This window comes from Tursiops truncatus, chromosome 11, assembly GCF_011762595.2.
Source record: "Tursiops truncatus isolate mTurTru1 chromosome 11, mTurTru1.mat.Y, whole genome shotgun sequence".
In the NCBI taxonomy this organism is placed as follows: domain Eukaryota; kingdom Metazoa; phylum Chordata; class Mammalia; order Artiodactyla; family Delphinidae; genus Tursiops; species Tursiops truncatus.
In genome coordinates this window covers 91555349-91563946 of record NC_047044.1, presented here as the reverse complement: position 1 = coordinate 91563946, position 8598 = coordinate 91555349, and positions in this window count along the sequence as shown.

Genomic DNA, 8598 nt, shown 5'->3' with positions numbered 1-8598 from the left:
TATTGTACAAAGGTGTAGAAGGTACAGAGCTAGAGTCAGGTCAGGTACATAAACATTTACAATATCAGGCAGGATGGCATTGCTCTGTGAGTGGTATAGACTGAGTACCACAAGATTGCAAAAGCAGGATCACGGAGGAATTGAGGAGGAGGCATACTGGGGAAAGATGCAAGGAACAAAGAAAAATCTGATAAAATACACTGTACCAGTCCTCCTTCTGAAGCTGTTTGCGTGAATAATAGAAATAAGGACGCTGCTGAAGTGCGTTTTACATAGATGGGATCTCAAAAAAGATCTTTCCAGTCCAAACACTCCTATGGTCTATTTTCCTAAATTTGTAGCAATCAGCTTATTCTCCAGAGGCCATGCCACCAATTATTGCCACTAAAGGCATGTTAGAGTGAAAGGAGCCTGAGTTATGAAGTTAAGAGAAACCTGGGGTTCACCTTCAGAGTTGGCCACTTCCTGAGGTAAATTAAACATTCCATGCACTGCAAAATTGCCATAATTATACCACATCCTAAATATACTAAATAAAAACATTTAATGGCTTAGTGGATATCTGCTCTTTATTCCTCTTATCCTAATTACACCCACTACTCAGGACGATGGAGCCTATGACTAGCGTCTCCACAGACCACAGTTTCACAAATTGATCACATATAGATTGTGTTTTCACATGCCCTGCTCATGTCAGTTACTGGATGCTGAGAATACGAAGTTGAATAAGACATGGTCCTGATCTCAAGCAGCTTACAGGCTGGTGAACAGGCAGGGAGGGCGAGGTGTGAGTGACAAACAGTATATCAGTAACTAGAATACAGCAAGGTTATTGTTAGAGGTAAGCCCAGGTAGGAGTTCGGAAGAGGGATGCCAGAGAATAGAAGAGCTGAAAGACCCTCAAGAGTATATAATACATCATATCGTTTGAATATTGAGAAGCTGATGCAAAAAGAAGTTAAGTGATAACTCAAGGTCACACACCTACTTATTAGTAAAGTCTGACTAAACCCAAGAACTCTTAAGCCCAGCCTGGGGCTCCCTTCCTGCTTCTATTCACTTTCTCCCCCAAACCTAAGGCGTCTGGAAGGGTTTTCCCACTTCAGATAACTCGTCTAATGATCTAAGGCCTTGTCAGCTGCAGGGGGTCAAAATCTTTCCCTGAACTTATCCTCGATGACAATAGCTCGCTTTCATTCCCACTGAGCACCAGTATGCCCAAGCACGAAGAGCCTAGAAAGGCACTCCTGAAGAAAGCACATGTTAGAAGTCTTTACACTCTTGGCTTTATATTCATTACGTTGACCAGCAATAAAATCACTGGGACTCCAGGAATAAGCCATGATTTACAAGCCTAGAATTTTAAAGGATCAGAAGGTAGAGGAAAACTTAAGGAAACTTTAAAGGAGAAAAACAAATAGTAATTATCTTTTTCTGCTCTTTCTCCAATTAACTCTAAATATTTAGTGGTAGCGCTGAGAGGGGTGTCTCGGTCTACAGTGGTGACTGTGCAGTCGCACACACTCTGCCTCACCACAGCAAGACAGTGATAAACCGTCTTCATTTACAGCACAGTGGCTGAACACAGCATTACTGAATTGTCCAGTTAGTTTAGCATTACATAGTTCACACATCACAAAAGTAGTTTGGAAAGCATTTACAAATAGGTTCCATTAACTAATTTTCTTTTATTTGAAAGTTAGAGCTTTTAAAACTCTTTGTAAATATATGTACGATAATAAATACGGGATGTATGTTAAATGAAATATTTAATTAAATAATAAAATAAGACTAATGAGTTAATTGAAATTGTTGTGAAATTGGTACAGTGATTCATGACTCAAATATTTTCATCTGCTAAGGTTAGCTCTGGTAGCAACTATTCTCAGGATTTGGTTCATATATCTCATTTAGATAAATTAGTATTCTGACATTAACAGTTTTGTGATCCATACAAAAGCAAATTCTCTTTTTTTCTGACCATAAGGGAATATATTTTCATTGTAAGTAATAAAAAAATATTAAAAAGTGAAAAAGTAAAAAAAAAAAAATTACCCATAATTACACAACCAGGCAATAACCATTTCAATAGTGTAATATATATTTGTATGCATATTATATGCATAGGAACCTACATATATTTAAATTACTTTTAGGGCTTCCCTGGTGGCGCAGTGGTTGGGAGTCCGCCTGCTGATGCAGGGGACACGGGTTCGTGCCCCGGTCCGGGAGGATCCCACATGCCGCGGAGCGGCTGGGCCCGTGAGCCATGGCCGCTGACCCTGCGCATCCGGAGCCTGTGCTCCGCAGCGGGAGAGGCCACAACGGTGAGAGGCCCGCGTACCGCAAAAAAAAAAAAAAAAAAAAAAAAAAATTAATTTTAAATTGTTATTGGGAATTCCCTGGCAGTCCAGTGGTTGGGACTTGGCGCTTTCACTGCCGGGGGGCCTGGGTTCAATCCCTGGTCAGGGAACTAGGATCCCACAGGCTGTGCAGCTCAGCAGCCCCCCCCAAAAAAAAAGTTTAAAAAAAAGTAAATTATTACTATACTATACATAATCATTTCCAACTAATTGTTTTTCTTATTATATTTTGAACCTCCCTGGGGGGAACATCAGAGATTATTGCTACCATCAAAAACTTGAGGATAGGGAGACAAGATGGCAGAGAAGAAGGACCTTGACCTCACCTCCTCTCACGAGCACACCAAAATCACAATTAACTGTTGAACAACCATTGATAAAACAGACTGGAAGTTATTCTACATCTAAAGACATAAAGATGAAACCACAACACAATGGTAGGAGGGGCGTACTGACGATATAATCAAATCCCATACCATATGGGTGGATGATCCACAAGCTGGAGAATAAATATATTGCAGAATTGCTCCCACAGGAAAGAGAGCTCTGTGCCCCATGTCAGGCTCCCCAGCCTAGGGGTCCAGGGTCAGGAGGAAGAGGCCCCGAGAGCATTTGGCTTTGAAAGCCAGTGGATCTCGACTGCAGGAGCACCACAGGACTGGTGGAAACAGAGACTCTACTTGAGGAGGGTACACACAAGTTCTCCCATGCACGAGGACCGCAGGCAAAAGCAGTGACTTCACAGGAGCCTGGGCCAGGCCTACTTGCTGGTCTCAGAGAATCTCCTGGGGAGACGGGACAACTGTGGCTCACCTTGGGGATGCAGACACTGGTGGTGAGGATATCAGGGAGTGTTCATCTACGTGAACTCTTGCTAGCAGCAGACATCTTGCTTGGGTCATTAGCACCAAGACCTGTCCCCACCAACAGCCTGTAGGCGCCAGTGCTGGGATGCCTCAGGCCAAACAACCAACAGGGCGGGAACACAGCTCCACCCATCAGCAGACAGGCTGCCTAAAATGTTCCTAAAAAGAGGAGCCCACAGCCACCTCTAGACACACTCCCTGACATGGCCCTGCCCACTAGAGGGCAAAGGCCCAGCTCCACCCACCAGTGGTCAGGCGTCAGCCCCTCCTACCAGGAAGCCTGCACGAGCCTCTAGACCAGCCTCATCCGCCAGGAGGCAGACACCAGAAACAAGAAAATTACTATTCCACAGCCTGCAGAACTGAGTTTGCAGACACAGGTCAGAACCTACCCTGGGACCAGCTTATCTCTGGCCCTTTGGTGACAAGAGGATAGTGTACTGCTGGAAAACACAGGACACCCCTACAGAGGGCCCCTTCTCCAAGGTCAAGAAATGTAACTAACCTACCACATACACAAAAGTACAAACAGAAATTTAAGCAAAATGAGATGGCGAAGGAATATGTTCCAGATGAGGGAACCGGACAAAACCCCAGAAGAACAATTAAGTGAGGTAGAGATATGCAATCTACCCAAGAAAGAGTTCAGAGTAATGATCGTAAAGATGACCCAAGAATTCAGGAAAAGAATGGGTGCACAGAGTGGGAAGTTACAAGAAGTTTTTGACAAAGAGTTAGAAAATATAAAGAACAACCAAACAGGGTTGAAGAAAATAACTGAAATGAAGAATACACTAGAAAGAATCAACAGCAGAATAAATGAGGCAGAACAACGAATCAGTGAGCTGGAAGACAGAGTGGTGGAAATCAGTGCCACAGAACAGAATAAAGAAAAAAGAATGAAAAGAAATGATGACAGTTTAAGAGACTTCTGGGACAACATTAAATGCACCAGCATTCACATTATAGGGATCCCAGAAGGAGAAGAGAGAGAGAAAGGGCCTGAAAAGATATTTGAAGAGATAACCACTGGAAACTTCCCTAACATGGGAAAGGAAACAGTCACCCAAGTCCAGGAAGCACAGAGCATCCCATACAGGATTAACCCAAGGAAGAACATGCCAAGACACACTCTAATCAAACTCACAAAAATTAAAGATAAAGAGAAAATATTAAAAGCAACAAGGGAAAAGCAACAAATAACATACAAGAGAATCCGCATAAGGCTATCAGCTGATTTTTCCACAGAAACTCTTCAGGCCAGAAGGGAGTGGCACAATATATTTAAAGTAATGAAAGGGAAAAACCTACAGCCAAGAATTCAGATTTGATGGAGAAATCAAAAGCTTTACAGACAAGCAAAAGCTAAAAGAATTCGGCACCACCAAACCAGTTTTACAACAAATGCTAAAGGAACTTCCCTAGGGGGAAAAGAAAAGGCCACAACTAGAAACAAGAAAATTATGAAATAGGAAAACTCACCGGTAAAGGCAAACATACAGTAAAGATAGGAAATCATCCACACACAACAAATATGATATCAAAACCAGTGATCGTGAGAGAAGGAGAGGACAAATGTAGAATATTTAAAACGCATCTGAAGTTAGGAGATCAGCAACTTAAAATAAATATATATAGAGAGAGACTGCTATACCAAAACCTCAGGGTAACCACAAAACAAAAATCTATGATAGATATACACACAAAAAAGAAAAAGGAATCCAAACACAACTCTAGAGATAGTCATCAAATCACAAGAGAAGAGAACAAAAGAGGTAAGGAAATAAAATAAAATAAAAGACCTAGAAAAACAAATCTAAACAATTAACAAAATGGCAATAAGAACATACATATCGATAATTACCTTAAATGTAAGCGAATTAAATGCCCCAACCAAAAGACACAGACTAGCTGAATGTATACGAAAACAAGACCTGTATAAATTCTGTCTACAGGAGACCCACTTCAGATCTAGAGACACATACAGACTGAAAGTAAGGAGATGAGAAAAGGCATTCCATGCAAATGGATATCAAAAAAAAGCTGGAGTAGCAATACTTGTATCAGACAAAACAGACTTCAAAATAAAGACTGTTACAGTAGACAAAGAAGGACACTATATAATGATCAAGGGACCGATCTAAGAAGAAGATATAATAATTGTAAATACACATGCACCCAACATAGGAGCACCTCAATATATAAGGCAAATGTTAACAGACATAAAAGGAGAAATTGACAGTAACACAGTAATAGTGGGGGACTTTAACACCCCACTTTCACCAATGGACAGATCATGCAGACAGAAAATCAATAAGGAAACACAGACCTTAAATGACATATTAGATCAGATAGACTTAATTGATATTTATAGAGCATTCCATCCTAAAGCAGCAGAACACACATTCTTTTGAAGTGCACGTGGAACATTCTCCAGGGTAGATCACATGCTGGTCCAGAAAGCAAGCCTTGGTAAATCTAAAACAATTGAAATCATATAAAGCATCTTTTGCGACCACAATGCTATGAGATTAAAAATTAACTACAAGGAAAAAAAACTGCAAAAAATAGAAACATGTGGGGCTTCCCTGGTGGCGCAGTGGTTGAGAGTCCACCTGCCGATGCAGGGGACACGTGTTCGTGCCCCAGTCTGGGAGGATCCCACATGCCACGGAGTGGCTGAGCCCATGAGCCATGGCCGCTGAGCCTGCACGTCCGGAGCCTGTGCTCCGCAACAGGAGAGGCCACAACAGTGAAAGGCCCGTGTACCGCAAAAAAAAAAAAGGAAAAAAAAGAGAGAGAACTCAAGTCAATAAAATTAGAAATGAAAAATGAGCAGTTACAACCAGCACCACGGAAATACAAAGGACCATAAGCAACTACTTCAAGCAACTACATTCCAATAAAATGGACAACCTAGAAGAAATGAACAAATTCTTAGAAAGATACAATCTTCCAAGACGGAACCAGGAAGAAATAGAAAATATGAACTGACCAATTACAAGCATTGAAAATGAATTTGTGATTTAAAAACTCCCAACAAACAAAAGTCCAGGACCAGATGGCTTCACAGGCTAATTCCACCACACACTTAGAGAAGTGTTAAAACACCTACCCTTTTGAAACTATTCCAAAAAATTGCAAAGGAAGGAACACTTCCTAACTCATTCTATGAGGCCACCATTACCCTGATACCAAAACCAGACAAAGACAACACACACACACAAAAGAATACTACAGGCCAATATCACTGATGAACACAGACACAAAAATGCTCAACAAAGTACTAGCAAACCAAATCCAACAATAATTAAAAGGATCATATACCATGATCAAATGGGACTTACCCCAGGGATGCAAGGATTTTTCAATATCTGAAATTAATCAGTGTGATCCACCACAGTAACAAATTGAAGAATAAAAACCATATGGTCATCTCAAGAGATGCAGAAAAAGCTTTGATAAAAATTCAATATCCATTCACAATAAAAACTCTCCAGAAAGTGGGCATAGTGGGAACATACCTCAACATAATAAAGGCCATATACAACAAACCCACAGCTAACATCATACTCAACAGTGTAAAGCTGAAAGCATTTCCTCTGAGATCAGGAGCAAGACAAGGATGTCCACTCTCACCACTTTTAGTCAACATAGTTTTGCAAGTCCTAGCCACAGAAATCAGAGAAGAAAAAGAAATAAAAGGAACTCAAATTGGAAAAGAAGTATAACTGTCACTGTTTGCATATGACATGATACTATACATAGAAAATCCTAAAGACACTACCAGAAAACTACTAGAGCTCATCAACAAATTCAATAAAGTTGCAGGAGACAAAATTAATGCACAGAAATCTGTTGCATATCTATACACTAACAATGAAAGATCAGAAAGAGAAATTAAGGAAACAATCCCATTTACCATCACATCAAAAAGAATAAAATACCTAGGAATAAACCTACCTAAGGAGGCTAAAACCTGTACTCTGAAAACTATAAGACACTGATAAAAAAAACTGAAGACAACACAAACAGATGGAAAGATATACCGTGTTCTTGGATTGGAAAAATAAATATTGTGAAAATGACTATACCACGCAAGGCAATCTACAGATTCAATGCAATCCCTATCAAATTACCAATGGCATTTTTCACAGAAATAGAAAAAAAATTTTACAACTTGTATGGAAACACAAAAGATCCCAAATAGCCAAAGCAATCTTGAGAAAGAAAAATGGAGCTGGAGGAATCAGGCTCCCTGAATTCAGACTATAGTACAAGGCTATAGTAATCAAAACAGTATGGTACTGGCACAAAAACAGACATAAAGATCAATGGAACAGGATAGAAAGCCCAGAAATAAACCCACGCACCTACGGTGAATTAATTTACAACAAAGGAGGCAAGAATATACAATGGAGAAAAGACAGCCTCTTCAGTAAGTGGTGCTGGGAAAACTGGAGACAGCTACATGTAAAAGAATGACATTAGATCATTCCCTAACAACATATACAAAAATAAACTCAAAATAGATTAAAGACCTAAATGTAAGACTGGATACTATAAAATTCCTAGAGGAAAACACAGGCAGAACACTCTGACATAAATAGCAGCAATATCTTTTATGATCCATCTCCTACAGTAATGGAAACAAAAACAAAATAAACAAATGGGACCTAATTAAACTTAAATGCTTTTGCACAGCAAAGAAAACCATAGACAAAACAAAAAGACAACCTACAGAATGGGAGAAAATATTTGCATACAATGCTACCAACAAGGAATTAATTTCCAAAATATATAAACAGCTCATGCAGCTCAATATCAAAAAAACAACAACCCAATAAAAAACAAGCACAGTATCTAAATAGACATTTCTCCAAAGAAGACATACAGATAGACACCAGGCATCTGAAAAAGTGCTCAACATCGCTAATTATTAGAGAAATGCAAAGCAAAACTCCAGACGCGCAGGCTCAGCGGCCATGGCTCAGTGGCCATGGCTCACAGAGCGGCCATTACCTCACTCTGGTCAGATTGGCCATCATCAAAAAGTATACAAATAGGGAGTCCCCTGGTAGTCTAGTGGTTAGGATTCTGGGCCTTCTCTGCCATGGCCTGGGTTCAATCCCTGGTTGGGGAACTGAGATCCTGCAAGCAATGCAGCACAGCCAAAAAAAAAAAAAAAAAGAAGTCTACAAATAGTAAATGCTGGGGAGGGTGTGGAGAAAAAGGAACCCTCCTGCACTGTTGGTGGAAATGGAAATTGGTGCAGCCATGTTGGAGAACAGTATGGAGGTTTCTTAAAAAAATAAAAATAGAGTTACCACATGATTCTGCAATCCCACTCCTGGGCATATATCTGGAGA